Raw genomic sequence first — 17,807 nt, 5'->3', positions numbered from 1 at the left:
AGGATTGCTTGTTCTACCCTTGAGAGGAATGCTGGTGCAATTTTGATTGGGATTGCATTGAATGTGTAGATAGCTTTGGGTAGTTTTGACATTTTGACAATATTTATTCTTCCAATCCATGAGCAGGGAATGTCTTTCCATTTCTTTAAATCTTCTTCAATTACCTTCATAAGCTTTCTATAGTTTTCAGCATACAGATCTTTTACATGTTTGGTTAAGTTTATTCCCAGGTATTTTATGCTTCTTGGTGCAATTGTGAATGGGATCAGTTTCTTTATTTGTCTTTCTGTTGCTTCATTATGAGTGTATAAGAATGCAACTGATTTCTGTACATTGATTTTGTATCCTGCGACTTTGCTGAATTCATGTATCAGTTCTAGCAGACTTTTGGTGGAGTCTATTGGGTTTTCCATGTATAATATCATGTCATCTGCAAAAAGTGAAAGCTTGACTTCATCATTGCCAATTTTGATGCCTTTGATTTCCTTTTGTTGTCTGATTGCTGATGCTAGAACTTCCAACACTATGTTAAACAACAGCGGTGAGAGTGGACATCTCTGTTGTGTTCCTGATCTCAGGGGGAAAGCTCTCAGTTTTTTCCCCACTGAGGATGATATTACCTGTGGGCTTTTCATAAATGGCTTTTATGGTGTTTAAGTATGTTCCTTCTATCCCGACTTTTTCGAGGGTTTTTATTAAGAAAGGATGCTGAATTTTGTCAAATGCTTTTTCTGCATCGATTGACAGGATCATATGGTTCTTATCTTTTCTTTTATTAATGTGATGTATCACATTGATTGATTTGTGAAACATCATTCCTTTAAAACCTCTCTGACTTTGCCTGAAGCTAAAGCAATCTTCTCTCCCACATCCCCACAGCACTTTGTATATACACCCTCTCCTGGCACTTATCTGCTTTACTCTAATGCTCTGATTGGTTTTGTGTCCCATCTGCTAGATTGTGGGTTCTTCCAAAGCTGGGGACATGTCTTATTCATCTTTTACCTTTTCTTTTTAAGTACCTAGATGAGTATGTATAACGAGAAAGGCTCTCTCTCTAAATGAAGCAGCTGCCCATTGAGCACAGATACTGGACGTGCTTTGGCTTTTGCACCTGTTGTCTCATTTCTTTAGACACCATTCTTTCAAGGTTTCCATTGGATATGAGGAAGGAGGCTCAGGGATGGTGAGTACTGGCTGGGAAGTCAAAAAGAAATTAGTGACTTCAGACTTAAAACATAGGATTGTTATTATATTATACAATAAATAATGGGTAATTTACACCAAAATACATAAACAAAAAAGTCAATTTTTTAACTTAATGCATATTGGACATCTGCATAAACTGAAAAAGAATCAGCAAGTTTACTTCTCTATTAAATTTTGAATTTTTCCTGTATATGTTCATCCACTTTTGCTAATCACCATTGCGTTTTGCCTCATAAAGACACTGAGTTACAGGATTTAGGGGAAAAAATGTTAGTTACCATGTTTGGTCTGAATCATTCCTTGATTTTCTTCACATCAATATTGATTTAAAATAACTACTTGAATTAATCCAAGGCTCAATTTTATAAAACTGTACTAAGAGGGTTACACTAGTTTTGTAGAAATCTTTGTGTGTGAATGTGTGTGTATGTGTTTGTGTGTATATGTGTGTTTATGTGTTCAAACACAAGTCAACCACACACCTTTTTATTTTCAACTTCACTCAAGAGATTAACTCAATCTAACAGAGTATCATCAGTCTTCCAGAGAAGGTAATATCCATGCAGATGGGCTTAAGTGCTTTACATGCTATCATGCTCATTATTTTATTTTAATAAGCTTATTTAGATTTGTTTTGATACATAGGTGATAAGGAAAGATATGACTTTAAATATTTAATTTATGCTCAAAATAAAATTACACTCCACAGACTTCCTTCTCCTAAGTCTCTGTTTATAAAATAAAATTCTGCTTTCACACCATGCCTATAAGGCTTCTAAGGCTTCTGATTGAATAATTGAATTCCCAAAATGAGGCAAAGCAGAGAAACAAATCATTCATGCTATTCCATTTGAATATGGATAAGGTATCACCCTGGAAATATATATATATATATATATATATATAATATAATTGTATAAATCATATTATATGTATAGTAATTATAGAATATATATATATATATATATATATTTCCTGTTGTAACAAATCATCACAAATTTAGTGGTTTAAAATGATGCAAATTGATTATGTCATAGTTCTATAGGTCAGAAGAATGAATGGGCTGGGCTGTTTCCTCTGTTCTACCTCTCACAAAATCAAAATAAAGTGCCTTTCAAATATTCTTCTTTATATATGTATGTGTTCAAGCTATTCAACTTCCACCATAGTTTCTAGGACTGAGTGTTGATGAATTCACCTGGAATCTCCAACACTATGTCCCCAGCATCTGTAATGAGAGCTTTAATGAATCAATCAGCAAAGCAGATAATGAGAATTAAATAATGTTTTAAGTCTCTCAAAAATATTTTATGCAATTGGTTATAGGCTGATGCTTAAAGAAAAAAAGGAGAAAAATAACTTAAAAGAACCAAAAGTATGAAGGGTTAATGGGTTCTGAGTTCCATATTATTAACTGACCCATCGCAATAAGGGAACTGTTGTAATTATTTCTGAGATAATTTTTTAAATAGTTAGAATACAAGAACAACTGAGCAAATTGTAAGACTTTCCTAAGTATAGTGGAATAAAAAGTTACTTTTATTGTCATTAAAATAAAATGCAACAAATTTTCTTGATAGAGAAATCACTCTCATACTCAGAAGATGAATTTTCTTAGTTCCCAGAAAATTTCACTCAATTGTGAATAGATAAAAGGTGAAATGTGCAACAAATAATTGTCACACTTTCAACCTAAAACCACTATAATTATTGTCCCAAGAATTTATAGAAATATCCTCTTCAGGACAGAAGGTTTACCACCCCCAATTTGGGGGAGTACTGACCACCAACTGCTCTGCCCTTGGCAATTATCCTCTCCTGAAGAGAGTCACTGAAAGTTCTGTACCCAATTATGATTCTGTCACCAATTCCAATGTGTGCCAGGATAGTTTCCTAAATCACTAAGCAGTTCTCTGACACTGGGAGAGTCCTACTGTCCTACTGTCTACTTGGGAGTAGGGGAGTCCTACTGTCTACCTGGAGATAGCACCAAGTCCCATTGTTTAAAGGCTCAGTCCTACAAGACTAGACTGCCCTCTGGCCCCAGATTGTCACCTGTGCTTCTATTCAACTGGTTATAGGTCAACCAGCTCCGTGGGTTCAATTCATTTGCCAGAGTGGTTCACAGAACTCAGAGAAACATTTTGCTGACTAGATTACTGGTTTATTATGAAGAGATACAACTTAGGAAGAGGCAGATAGAAGAGATGCAAAGAGTGGGGAAAGGGCACCAAGCTTCCATGCCCTTTCTGAGGGAGCCATTTGCCTTGTACCTCCACATGTTCACCAGCCTGGAAGCTCTCCTGAGTAGTTCTCTTGGGTTTTGGGTTTCATTACATAAACATATTAATGAAATCATTGGTCATTGGTGATAGAACTCAATCTCCAGCCTCTCTCTTGTCCCAGAGGTGGTGTTGGTGGTGGTGGGGACAGGGGGGCCTTGAAGTTTCAACTGTGTGTCTGATCACATGATTACATGATTAGCTCAACTGGCAACCAGTTCCCATCCTTAAGCCCAGTCCAAAAGTTGCCTCACTGGCATAACAAAAGACACCTTTAGCTGTCTCATCACAAGAGATTTCAAAGTGGCCCACACCCCACAATGAAAGTCAGTGAGCTCTAATTTTTAGGAAAAGAAAATTTATAAGAAAAGTTCTTATACCCTTCATTTGCCAAGAACTATAGTTCTTAAAAGTTTTATGCCTAGAGGTGCCTGGGTGACTCAGTTGGTTGAGCGTCTGACTTTGGCTCAGGTCGTGATCTCATGGTTCATGGGTTTGAGCCCCATGACAGGCTCTGTGCTGACAGCTCAGAGCCTGGAGCCTGCTTCAGATTCTGTGTCTCCCTCTCTCTCTGCTCTTCCCCTCTTCGTGCTTTGTCTCTCTCTCAAAAATAAACATTAAAAAAATTTTTTTTAAGTTTTATGCCTAGATGATGGTCAGATGGAGTGTGAATATTAGATCTTATTTAAAGGTTGTAGCAGGTTTATTATCCATAATCCAGTTTTTCTGGATTCTTATCTTGTAAATTTTTACTATTTCCTGATTGTTTGGATACTTCCAAAGTAGTGCCTGCATCAGTGTACTTTTCTGACAAATATGTGACAAATAACCCATAAAGATCACATCCTTCAGGCCTTTGGTACTTAGAATTTGAAGTAACAGAGAACCAAGCCCCCAGCCGACATAGATTAGCTGTAGGATCTGCCATTATGACCATAAGTAACAAGTGCAAATACTCCAGGCTTCCAAAATGTTTCCCTTAGTAAACTGGGTATGAGATGCTGATTTCCATTTTTTTGGTATTTAACATGGCCGTGAGCATCTGGAAAGTAACAGCAGTTTGGTGGAAACTCCCCTTTTATAGCAAATGTGCAATGTGGAGGCTGATTTGGGGCAAAAACAATAAGGCAAAGTCATCCAAAGTGAAAAATTAGAACCTCAATTCCTCATTGTCCATAACTATCCCACATGTGTCTTAAGAACCACACACAGGAGAACACTGGCCAAGAAGTCCTGGGATTTTGAACTGCTTGCTATGGTCACTCAACAATGGAGTAAAAGTTGGAATGAAAGCTTGGCATTCCTAATTTCCGATAAACGGTTATAGTCATAAAAATACATCTGGATATGGACCAAAAAGAAGTTGCAAAGGGTGGATTTGTTCTTGGACATTAGAGATAACATCAGAGAAAATCAGGAAAGCAGAAAGAAATGTGATAAATTGAATATATAATCTTAAACATCTTGTAAAACCAAAGGTGTTTCAAGGGGTTAAAGTTTGTGAGATCTTCCTGGGGCAAGGAGAAATTAGCTCAGACAGGACAACACGGTTGTATTTGCCAATTGGGGAACAACTTTTGGAACAGACTTGGTGAGGGGAGAGATACAAAGAGAAGAAATCTAACATGAAGGAGGCTGCTGGCCAATTCCCTTCACAAGGAGACTACATCTTTTAGAGGTGGTATGAAAATGAATTTCAATTTTAGCAACAGTGTTTAAAATACTGAAGGACCTAACATATATCAAGTAGGCCTTTTCATCTCTGGTTTAAGCATAACATCCCCTGTGCACACACACATGGAATTAAGTTATAGAAACACATAAATGATAAACATAAGGACAAGGAAAAGGAGAGTGACACCGAAGTCAAGGGTGGCAGCAAAGGGCACATCTTGGCATTAGTGTCAATTCATCTATGTCCTCCCCTGAGCTCCTCTGGGGTATGGGTCATGGCTTACTCACTGGACATTCACAATAAATATTGTGCTCAGCATCTCAGTCAATGTGTTGTTTTGAAAATAAAATGACCTAGGAAAAAAGAATTTTAAGAGGGGAAAATCCATTAGCCAGTTATTTAACTACATTCTGGACCAAATTCTACTGGTGCATCAGCAAGGACTATTGAGTTCATTTGTTCCACAAATGCATGCAAAAATGTTCCTGGGGGCACCATGGCAGAAGGTGATGGACAATGCCAAAGTTATAACCATCAAGCTAGTTTAGGAGGAATGATACATTCTCAAGTACTTGCAATACAAGAAACTATATAACAACTTCTGTGTGTGTTCTCAAAGGCAGTAAGCCTACAGACACAATGTCATTACAAATATGTGACCAATCTGCTGGGTAATGGCGTTCTGTGACATACTTGAAATGGATTTAGTAGACATTTTTTATCTTGCAGAAAAAGAACCAGAGAATTTCTCATGCATTGTTTTCACTTGAGATGTCTTTAGACTTTCACATAGCTCTAGGCCACGTTAGTCAATATGAAAAAAATGCACTCAAGTTTTGCATGTGTGACAACCACAGGCTATTGAAGGCTTTTATATCTTGCAGATACTCATCCAGGAAATGAGCTGCCAGAATATGCGATGACACTAGAAGTTACATTTTGGAACCCACTTATATGTATGAGTATTTTTTGCAACTGTAGAAACCATGTTTTCTTTTAGTGTAAGCAGAAACATTTGCAAGCTCACAAGTATCTCATGCCCATTCAATTGGTCCAAATACATTGCAAGACAAGTAGCTCAAAACTTTCCCTCATAGGAAACAGCAATCTAACCATGTAAATAATTCAAGTGACCAGTTTGCCTCTCTTCCTTATCAAGAGTTCTGACCTGTTGGCTGAGAACTGTCAACTTGAAGTATATAATGGCTTTTATAGTTACAGCCAGACAGACATCATCTAACATTTGATGGGCGTCTGCTAGATGCCAGTCACATTGAGCAAGTTATGAAGGGTCATTTCTTGCTCTGCCCAAAATCTGGATGAGGAGGCCCATATCACTTATTTACATATGTTCAAAATAAATGGTATATTCTTTGTAATTTTTAGTTAAATTTCGTAAATTTTAAATGCAAAATTATATCTCTTCTGGTGATTCAAAACTCTTATTACATTTAGTCAAATCATCACGATTATAAAGGATATGATACCTACCAAATAGTTATGCAAAATATATTTCATAAACGAACTTTAGATATTCTGTATTAAAGTAAGACTTCACACTTGTAACCACTACCTTTCAACACTGTACTGAGTCTTACCAATACAATAAGACTAGGAAAAAAATGAAGTAAGCAATATACATATTGAAAACAAAAAGATACTTTTTTTCATCATTTTTTAACAGAAATGTTGGATGTCCTGTCAATATGGTACAAGAACAAAGAGGATTCTTCTACATTGGTTATAAACAATTAGTATATAAAATAGAAATGATGATAGTGATTAATGATGACTAACATCCTCTATACAATTACTACATATAAGGCACTGATTAATTTAAGTGATTTTTGGGGGTAGATTCAGGTAATCCTGAACAACATTCCAATGAATTTTTCTCTTGCCATTATCACTTGATAGAAGAACTGAGCAAGATGTTAAATAACATACTGATTCCCCACTGGTTTGTAGTTTAACTACTCCCAAATTCAGTTGTCTGACATTATAGGCCATAACCTTGGTCCTTGTGTTTGTTGTATTCCTTTCCCTGAAATCTTTGATTTTCTATTTTTGGGCCCCAAACTCCAGCAGCCAAAAGTATAATTGTTAAGCCCAACACTTAGCCTTTTCAGAACACCAGTTAAAGTACAAATGTGGCATTTGTGAATATTGTGGAGAGATGCTTTATCACAACCACAGGACTATTGCCTTCATGTGTCTTCATCCAGGAAGCTCTATTATCTGAAAGCTCTATTATCTTAAAGACTGAAAACAATTATAAGCTTACATTTCAAGTGAAATTAAAAGAATACATTTCTTCTAAATAGATGAAGTGCAAACTTTCTTCTCCAAAAATTTACTGAGAATCTCCCACCCTAGATGTAGACTACTCATTGCCACAGGCTATACAAAACTGTTTCTAATGTGTCATTAATCTTATAAAATTTTCTGCATGTTCCTCTAAAAGAACTACTCTAAATAACTATCTTTTTTATTTTTACACAAAGCTCTTCTTAAATAATCTTATTCACACATGTGGCTTCAGCTTCCACCATTAAATTTAAACCTTGAATCCATACCTCAAATCCGGTCTTTTTTTCGAAAATTCTGTAATGATATATCCAATTACTTTTGGACTTCTTCAACTAGACTACTCAAACACCTTACTAAAATTCAACACGGCTTCTTCCTCTTTGTCCATACTTACCTCACTCCTTCTTAAGTTATTATATCTATCTTGTGACAATATCCACTATTTACTATACATTAATCATGTTTCTTCACAAGCATGGATGGCCTTTTATTGGAATTTTTAAAACAGTGTATATTCAACCAATGTTGAAGCTACTTAATTAGCACCATTAACTAAGTACTATAATAAACTGAGTTAATTTTCCAAAAATACTGCCATACTTATGCTAATAAAAACAGAAACTAAATCTTGAGTAGAAAGAATACCCTTGTAATATTCAAATGGTATAATATCTGCAGGCGTATCAATGAAATTTCAGAATAACCATGACTTAAAATTCTAGCCTGAGAAATATGAACTTGAAGAAAGATTAGTCCAATAACACTATATTAAAATGAAGAAACTGAAGATCAGAAAAAGTGGTAGTGTAAACACGTTTAATTTAGGGAAGATGGTGGTGTAGGAGGACGCTGGGCTCACCTCGTCCTGCTGATCACTTAGATTCCACCCACATCTGCCTAAATAACCCAGAAAACCACCAGAAGACTAGCAGGATGGACTCTCTGGAGCCAAGCTAGATGAGAGGCCCATGGAAGAGGGTAGGAAGGGTGGAGAGGCGATGCATGCTACACGGACTGGCGGGAGGGAGCTGGGGCGGTGGAGGGGCAGCCCACTAGGCAAGGCAGAGCCCCCAAGTCTGGCTTGCAAAAGCGGAGGGGCCAGACTGCGTGAGTTCTGACAGCCAGTGGGACTTAACATCTGGAATGTTATAAGTCAACAGCTCTGCTCCAAGAGTCGGGGGGGGGGGGCTAGAGGACAAACAGGAAGGAGAGTTGTCGAGCCCCGGAGGACAGAGCTCAGCTTGGCGGGGAACAAAGGGGTTGGGAAGAGCCATCTCCCTCGCCCACCCCCAGCCAAAATCCCAAAGGGACCAGTTCCCATCACGGAACTTGTTTGCACCACGCAAACACCCAACGCTGTGCTTCTGTGGATCCATCCCTCTGACAGGTCTGCCTCCCTCCCGGTGCCACAGGGCCCCTCCCGAAGCGGACCACCGAAGGCAAAGCCAGCTGAGTCTGCCCCTCCCGCCCCTGTGCACCTTGCGGATCCACCCCGGCTAATACGCCAGATTCCACTGAAGCAGCACCACCCTGGCAGTGTGCAAGTAGCCCAGACAGGGGCCACACCACTCCACAGGGAGTGCTGCCCCTAGGAGAGAGGAAGATAAGGTACACACCAGTCTGACTGTGGACCCAGTGGTGGGCTGGGGGCAGACATCACGTCTGACTGCGGCCCGCCCACCAACACAAGTTACTCCAGACAGCACAAGGGAAGTGCCCTGCAGTTCCCCGCTACTCCAGGGACCATCCAAAATGACGAATTGGAAGAATTCTCTTCAAAAGAAACTCCAGGAAGTAGCGACAGCTAATGAACTGATCAAAAACGATTTAAGTAATATAGCAGAAAATGAATTTAAAATAATAGTCATAAAATTAATCGCCGGGCTTGAAAAAAGTATAGAGGACAACAGAGAATCTATTACTACAGAGATCAAGGGACTAAGAAACAGTCAGGAGGGGCTAAAGAATGCTATAAATTAGCTGCAAAATAAAATGGAGGTGACCACAGCTCGGGTTGAAGAGGCAGAGGAGAGAATAGGTGAATTAGAAGATAAAATTATGGAAAATGAGGAAGCTGAGAAAAACAGAGATTAAAAAAATCCAGGAGTATGAGGAGAGAATTAGAGAACTAAGTGACACAATTAAACATAATAATATACGCATAATTGGGATTCCAGAGGAGAAAGAGAGAGGGAAAGGTGCTGAAGGTGTACTTGAAGAAATAATAGCTGAGAACTTCCCTGATGTGGGGAAGGAAAAAGGCATTGAAATCCAAGAGGCACAGAGAACTCCCTTCAGACGTACCTTGAATCGATCTTCTGCACGACATATCATAGTGAAACTGGCAAAATACAAGGATAAAGAGAAAATTCTGAAAGCAGCTAAGGATAAACGTGCTCTAACATATACAGGGAGACCGATAAGACTAGTGACGGATCTATCCACTGAAATTTGGCAGGCTAGAAAGGAATGGCAGGAAATCTTCAATGAGAGGAACAGAAAAAAATATGCAGCTGAAAATCCTTTATCTAACAAGTCTGTCACTTAGAATAGAAGGAGAGATCAAGGTCTTCCCAAACAAACAAAAACTGAAGGAATTCATCACCACTAAACCAGCCCTACAAGAGATCCTAAGAGGGATTCTGTGAGTGAAATGTTGCAAGGACCACAAAGTACCAGAGACATCACTACAAGCAGGAAACCTACAGACATCACAATGACTCTAAACCCATATCTTACTATAATAACACTGAATGTAAATGGACTAAATGCGCCAACCAAAAGACACAGGGTATCAGAATGGATAAAAAAAAAAAACAAGACCTATCTATTTGCTGTCTACAAGAGACTCATTTTAGACCTGAGGACACCTTCAGATTGAAAGTGAGGAGTTGGAGAACCATCTATCATGCTACTGGAAGTCAAAAGAAAGCTGGAGTAGCCATCCTTATATCAGACAAACTAGACTTTAAATTAAAGGCTATAACAAGAGATGAAGAAGGACTTTATATAATAATCACAGGGTCTATCCATCAGGAAGAGCTAACAATTATAAATGTCTATGTGCCAAATTCGGGAGCCCCCAAATATATAAAACAATTAATCACAAACATAAGCAACCTTATTGATAAGAATGTGGTAATTGCAAGGAACTTTAATACTCCACTTACAACAATGGATAGATCATCTAGACACAGGATCAATAAAGAAACAAAGGCCCTGAATGATACATTGGATCAGATGGACTTGACAGATATATTTAGTAGAACTCTGCATCCCAAAGCAACAGAATATACTTTCTTCTCGAGTGCACATGGAACATTCTCCAAGATAGATCACATACTGGGTCGCAAAACAGCCCTTCATAAGTATACAAGAATTGAGATCATACCATGCATACTTTCAGACCACAATGCTATGAAGCTTGAAATCAACCACAGGAAAAAGTCTGAAAAATCTCCAAAAGCATGGAGGTTAAAGAACACCCTACTAACGAATGAGTGGGTCAACCAGGCAATTAGAGAAGAAATTAAGAAATATATGGAAACAAATGAAAATGAAAATACAATACAAACACTTTGGGATGCAGTGAAGGCACTCCTGAGAGGAAAATACATGGCAATCCAGGCCTATCTCAAGAAACAAGAAAAATCTTGTTTTACAAATCTAACAGCACACCTAAAGGAAGTAGAAGCAGAACAGCAAAGACACCCCAAACCCTGCAGAAGAAGAGAAATAATAAAGATCAGAGCAGAAATAAACAATATAGAATCTAAAAAAACTGTAGAGCAGATCAATGAAACCAAGAGTTGGTTTTTTGAAAACATAAACAAAATTGATAAACCTCTAGCCAGGCTTCTCAAAAAGAAAAGGGAGATGACCCAAATAGATAAAATCATGAATGAAAATGGAATTATTACAACCAATCCCTTAGAAATACAAGCAATTATCAGGGAATATTATGAAAAATTATATGCTAACAAACTGGACAACCTGGAAGAAATGGACAAATTCCTAAAAACCCACACATTTCCAAAACTCAAACAGGAAGAAATAGAAAGCTTGAACAGACACGTAACCAGCAAAGAAATTGAATCAGTTATCAAAAATCTCCCAACAAATAAGAGTCCAGGACCAGATGGCTTCCCAGGGAAATTCTGCCAGACATTTAAAGCAGAAATAATGCCTATCCTTCTCAAGCTATTCCAAAAAATAGAAAGGGAAGGAAAACTTCCAGACTCATTCTATGAAGCCAGAATTACTTTGATTCCTAAACCAGACAGAGACCCAGTAAAAAAAGAGAACTACAGGCCAATATCCCTGATGAATATGGATGCAAAAATTCTCAATAAGATACTAGCAAATCGAATTCAACAGCATATAAAAGAATTATTCACCATGATCAAGTAGGATTCATTCCTGGGATGCAGGGCTGGTTCAACATTCGCAAATCAATCAATGTGATACATCACATTAATAAAAGAAAAGATAAGAACCATATGATCCTGTCAATCGATGCAGAAAAAGCATTTGACAAAATTCAGCATCCTTTCTTAATAAAAACCCTCCAGAAAGTTGGGATAGAAGGAACATACTTAAACATCATAAAAGCCATTTATGAAAAGCCCACATGTAATATCATCCTCAGTTGGGAAAAAATTGAGAGCTTTCCCCCTGAGATCAGGAACACGACAGGGATGTCCACTCTCACCACTGTTGTTTAACATAGTGTTGGAAGTTCTAGCATCAGCAATCAGACAACAAAAGGAAATCAAAGGCATCAAAACTAGCAAAGATGAAGTCAAGCTTTCACTTTTTGCAGATGACATGATACTATACATGGAAAATCTGATAGACTCCACCAAAAGTCTGCTAGAACTGATACATGAATTCAGCAAAGTCACAGGATACAAAATCAATGTACAGAAATCAGTTGCATTCTTATACACTCATAATGAAGCAACAGAAAGACAAATAAAGAAACTGATCCCATTCACAATTGCACCAAGAAGCATAAAATACCTGGGAATAAACTTAACCAAACATGTAAAAGATCTGTATGCTGAAAACTATAGAAACCTTATGAAAGAAATGGAAGAAGATATAAAGAAATGGAAAAACATTCCATGCTCATGGATAGGAAGAATAAATATTGTCAAAATGTCAAAACTACCCAAAGCTATCTACACATTCAATGCAATCCCAATCAGAATTGTACCAGCATTCTTCTTGAAACTAGAACAAGCAATCCTAAAATTCATATGGAACCACAAAAGGCCCCGAATAGCCAAAGTAATTTTGAAGAAGAAGACCAAAGCAGGAGGCATCACAATCCCAGGCTTTAGACTCTACTACAAAGCTGTAATCATCAAGACAGCATGGTATTGGCACAAAAACAGACACATAGACCAATGGAACAGAATAGAAACCCCAGAACTAGACCCACAAAAGTATGGCCAACTAATCTTTGACAAAGCAGGAAAGAATATCCAATGGAAAAAAGAAAGTTTGTCTCTTTAACAAATGGTGCAGGGAGAACTGGACAGCAACATGCAGAAGGATGAAACTAGACCACTTTCTTACACCATTCACAAAAATAAACTCAAAATGCATAAAGGACCTGAATGTGAGACAGGAAACCATCAAGACCCTAGAGGAGAAAGCAGGAAAAGACCTCTCTGACTTCAGCCGTAGCAATCTCTTACTCGGCACATCCCAAAGGCAAGGGAATTAAAAGCAAAAATGAACTATCGGGACCTCATGAAAATAAAAAGCTTCTGCACTGCAAAGGAAACAACCAACAAAACTAAAAGACAACCAACGGAATGGGAAAAGATATTTGCAAATGACATATCAGACAAAGGGCTAGTATCCAAAATCTATAAAGAGCTCACCAAACTCCACACCCGAAAAACAAATAACCCAGTGAAGAAATGGGCAGAAAACATGAATAGACACTTCTCTAAAGAAGACATCCAGATGGCCAACAGGCACATGCAAAGATGTTCAACGTCACTCCTCATCAGGGGAATACAAATCAAAACCACACTCAAATATCACCTCACACCAGTCAGAGTGGCCAAAATGAACAAATCAGGAGACTATAGATGCTGGAGAGGATGTGGAGAAAAGGGAACCCTCTTGCACTGTTGGTGGGAATGCAAACTGGTGCAGCCGCTCTGGAAAACAGTGTGGAGGTTCCTCAAAAAATTAAAAATAGATCTACCCTATGACCCAGCAATAGCACTGCTAGGAATTCACCCAAAGGATACAGGAGTGCTGATGCATTGAGGCACTTGTACCCCAATGTTTATAGCAGCACTCTCAACAATAGCCAAATTATGGAAAGAGCCTAAATGTCCATCAAATGATGAATGGATAAAGAAATTGTGGTTTATATACACAATGGAATACTACGTGGCAATGAGAAAGAATGAAATCTGGCCTTTTGTAGCCATGTGGATGGAACTGGAGAGTGTTATGCTAAGTGAAATAAGTCAGGCAGAGAAAGACAGACACCATATGTTTTCATTCTTATGTGGATCCTGAGAAACTTAACAGAAGTCCATGGGGGAGGGAAAGAAAAAAAAAAAGAGGTTAGAGAGGGAGAGAGCCAAACCATAAGAGACTCTTAAAAACTGAGAACAAACTGAGGGTTGATGGAGGATGGGAGGGAGGGGAGGGTGGGTGATGGGTATTGAGAAGGGCACCTGTTGGGATGAGCTCTGGGTGTTGTATGGAAACCCATTTGACAATAAATTTCATATTAAAAAAGTAAATAAGTAAACACGATTAATTTAGCATTTAGATTTTTTTGAAGCACCAAACACTTGATCACATTTTGTATGTCATCATAAATTATCATTTTAAATAATTTACAAGTTACAACCATAAATATACATCAGTTTGAAGCTATTATTGCAAATATAATCATTTACAACTATAGTTTTTTATAAAGTATTTTTCTTTTTTTTAAGTTTATTTATTTTGAGAGAAAGTGTGCATGTAAGCAGGGGAAGGGGCAAAGAGAGAGAGGGAGAGAGAGAATCTCAAGCAGCCTCCTCACCGTCAGTGCAGAGCCTACAGAGGGCTTGAACCCACAAACTGTAAGATCATTACCTGATTGGAAATCAAGAGTCAGATGTTCAACCAACTGAGCCACCCAGGTGCCCAAATTTACAACTATAGTTTTATATAAAGCTATAGTTTGATTTAAAGCAAGGAGCAAATTGTGGTTATCAATACAAAACACTGTACATATAATCTGTAGTGATTTCTCTCTACTCAACAAAATACAACTTTCCACTATCTTAGAAAAAGTAAGTTGGAACACATATGATAAATAACATACAAGGCAATAGTTCATTTGCATCACGTATAGCAAGAAATGTGTTTAAACATTTATTATAGGTTTCTCACAAAATAGAAAGAAAGGCTTTAAAGACCATCTATTTTCTACTACTATCATGTAAATTTAGTACCAAAATCTATACATAGATTTCCTTGCACTCATGTTCCTCCCACTAACTCAGGGAAAAATTCAGAGTAGATTAATTAATTGTGAGGTTAATTTACTTTTAAAAATTTGTTGCTCATGTAGTTACCCAATACACCAAACACAAGTGAGTTGGTTTTAGAATCAGTCTATTTTAAACCTCTGACCATATTTTGGTTAAAGCCAAAGACTTAGAGATCCTTTATTTTAGTAGAAATAGCTTATCTGGACTTACAAGTAGTTTAAAGGGGGCGTCGTATTTTGTAATAATTGAACGTTCATCATCTGAAAGCCAAGTGTATACAGTATTATTTTGGATCATACCAGTATAGGAATCAATGACTTGGCCGCGTTAGACTTTCATTGGACAGTCTCAGCGCGCCCCCTATGGTACTGTGGTTAAAACATGAAGTAACTAAAATGAAATAACACAGAATCAACTTTCTCTAGTATCACTTGTCACACTCTTTCACTCAACGAAAAAGGTAAGTGAAAACCTGACATTTTATTTGGTTCAGTGGATCTATGGATGAACAGTTATTTTCATATTGGAGAGGCTCCATTGTGAAATAAGCCCGCACACATCGTCTAAACTGACTTAACTTTTTTATTTTTCTTTTCTTTTCTTTTTTTTTTACTACACAATCAATATTTCCCACTACCATCACAAAGTTTTTCCTCCCGTTTCTTCTTCCTCCCTGTGTGTGTGTGTGTGTGTGTGCCCGGATGTGTCAGCGTGAGCCCAGCGCGCCTCGGTCTCCGTCTCCCTAACGCCGCGCCCCGAGGCTCCGGGAAGCAGGTGCCGCGGGGCACGGACTCTTACCTGGGCTCCGACGAGAAGGCAACCTCCGAGCAGCAGCCACCCCTAGACGTGGGGCGACGCTCCCGGCCCGGCCATGCCCGGACCAGCCCGAGCGAGAAGACGGACGCTCACCCCGGACCCCGGAGAGGCTCCCCACTCGCAACTTGGCCAACGCGGGGCAAACTTGTGGCCGGGAGCGCGGCGCAGCTGGGGCGGCGGGAGCGCGTCTCGGATCCCCGTCCTGCGCGCCGCCGCCCGAGCCTCGGTCGGGTCTGCCGGGGAGAGCGGCTCGGCTCCCGGCCTTGACTCACCGCCCCGCGAGGCCCGCGTGGGAGAGGGGGCGCTCTCGGACCACCCCCCACCCCCACCCCGATCCCGGCGCGCCCCGCGTGGAGGCAGGAGGGGCAGGGGGACGCTCGCGCTCCTCCTGAAAGTCACTGCGTCCCGCAGCCCAGAGGACCCGAAGGCCACGGACCCTGGGCACTGCTGCCGCCACCCGCAGCTCCCGCCGTCTCTACTTCTGTCCATTCTGTACCGGCTTCCAACCCGCTGTCTCTTGGGGCGCCCTGGGTCCTCGGGGGAGTGGTCTCAAAGTTTCCTGCTGCCCAGAAGAGCCACCAGCCAAGGCAGGCCCTGGGTAGCGTGGTGTGCTGCACCTGTGTGCTAAGCACTGTCCACAACCCTCTCAAGTTCTCAGATTGCCTCCATCTCAAAATACATCAGCACCTCAATATTTATAGAGACATGTCGATTTGCCGCTTAGAATACTGAACTCATGATGTAGAAACTTAAATTTCTTACACCTATTAAAGAAAAATTCTGGCTCGATATGAAAATACGAATTTTTAATCATTGGTGGATGATGCTTCAGTTAATGAAATTTAGGAACAAGCTTCTGTTGCCTTTATTGCAACATTTCACTGTGTGATCCATATTTATTTTTCCCCTGAAGCAAGCTGTACAAAATGCCTCGGATACACTGATTAACATTGTGCAATATATACATGCAAATTATCCCTAGTTTATGCAGTTATTGAAAAATAGAAGATGATTTATTTAATGGTCTTGTATTATTTGCCAACGTTCATTAGTTAACTTTAGAAGAGTTCTACAAAATTTGTTTGAAACAAAAAGAATCCTTGACAAATATTCAATATTCAAAGGCCAAAAATACAGTAATGTAGCTTATGTTCTCTCACTGCTACCACACTACAGATAAACAAGCTAAATTTGAAGCTCCAACGAAAGTAAAAGCTTATTTTTGACTTATTAAAGAGGCCCCAAAATTTATAGTGAGTTTAAAATAGCTTAATACAAATCAGTACAAATAATTTTAAACAATTTCTAACATTAGTATACAGAAGATCTTAATTTTATCAGCAGTATTATGTAAACTTGCTGCAAAATCTGCAAGATAAGTTGGAAGACTGCTTTGCTATATACAAAATTTTAAACTGTTTTGCAATTTATTCAATACTCCTTCATTTCAATATTAATAATACCATGTTGGTGTAAGAATTAGGAGATTTACTTAATACGCACAATTTAAAATGTATTTCTGCTGCAAATATAGTATTTAAGCTGAGATGTGCTATAAGGATTACATACCAACTTTATGTAATAGGATAATACAACAACAAAAAGAATATACAGTGTCTCACTATTATATTTTATATCATTGTTATTGATAAACATTGGACTAAATTAGATATATTATTTTTTTAATGTTTATTTATTTTTGAGAGAGAGAGAGGGAGACACAGAATCTGAAGCAGGCTCCAGGCTCTGAGCTGTCAGCACAGAGCCTCACGTGGCACTCGAACTCACATACCATGAGATCATGACCTGAGCCAAAGTCGGATGCTTAACCAACTAAGCCACCCAGGCACCCTGAAATTAAATATATTCTTAAAATCACCTGTTCTTCATTACTTTTAAATTCCATACATGGACCATATTATATTTGTTTTGGACAAAACTGTTCTAGAATAAAACTTAAGTTACCTCATACCCTTCCCAAAGGATGTGCCCTCT

At 38.7% G+C, this 17,807-nt stretch overlaps 1 long non-coding RNA gene across 1 annotated transcript; it reads right to left on the bottom strand.

The window, feature by feature from the left end:
• Positions 1 to 325: 325 nt before the first annotated feature.
• On the bottom strand, positions 326 to 16,020 carry LOC131499167 (uncharacterized). The gene is made up of 3 exons (XR_009255752.1): positions 15,795 to 16,020; positions 5,454 to 5,519; positions 326 to 1,197 (listed from the first exon to the last, which is right to left on the bottom strand). It is a non-coding gene; the product is annotated as an uncharacterized LOC131499167 (long non-coding RNA).
• Between the last annotated feature and the right edge of the window lie 1,787 nt (positions 16,021 to 17,807).

The sequence above is a fragment of the Neofelis nebulosa genome, chromosome 2, assembly GCF_028018385.1.
Source record: "Neofelis nebulosa isolate mNeoNeb1 chromosome 2, mNeoNeb1.pri, whole genome shotgun sequence".
Lineage (NCBI taxonomy): Eukaryota > Metazoa > Chordata > Mammalia > Carnivora > Felidae > Neofelis > Neofelis nebulosa.
This window is presented reverse-complemented; position numbering and strand designations above follow the sequence as displayed.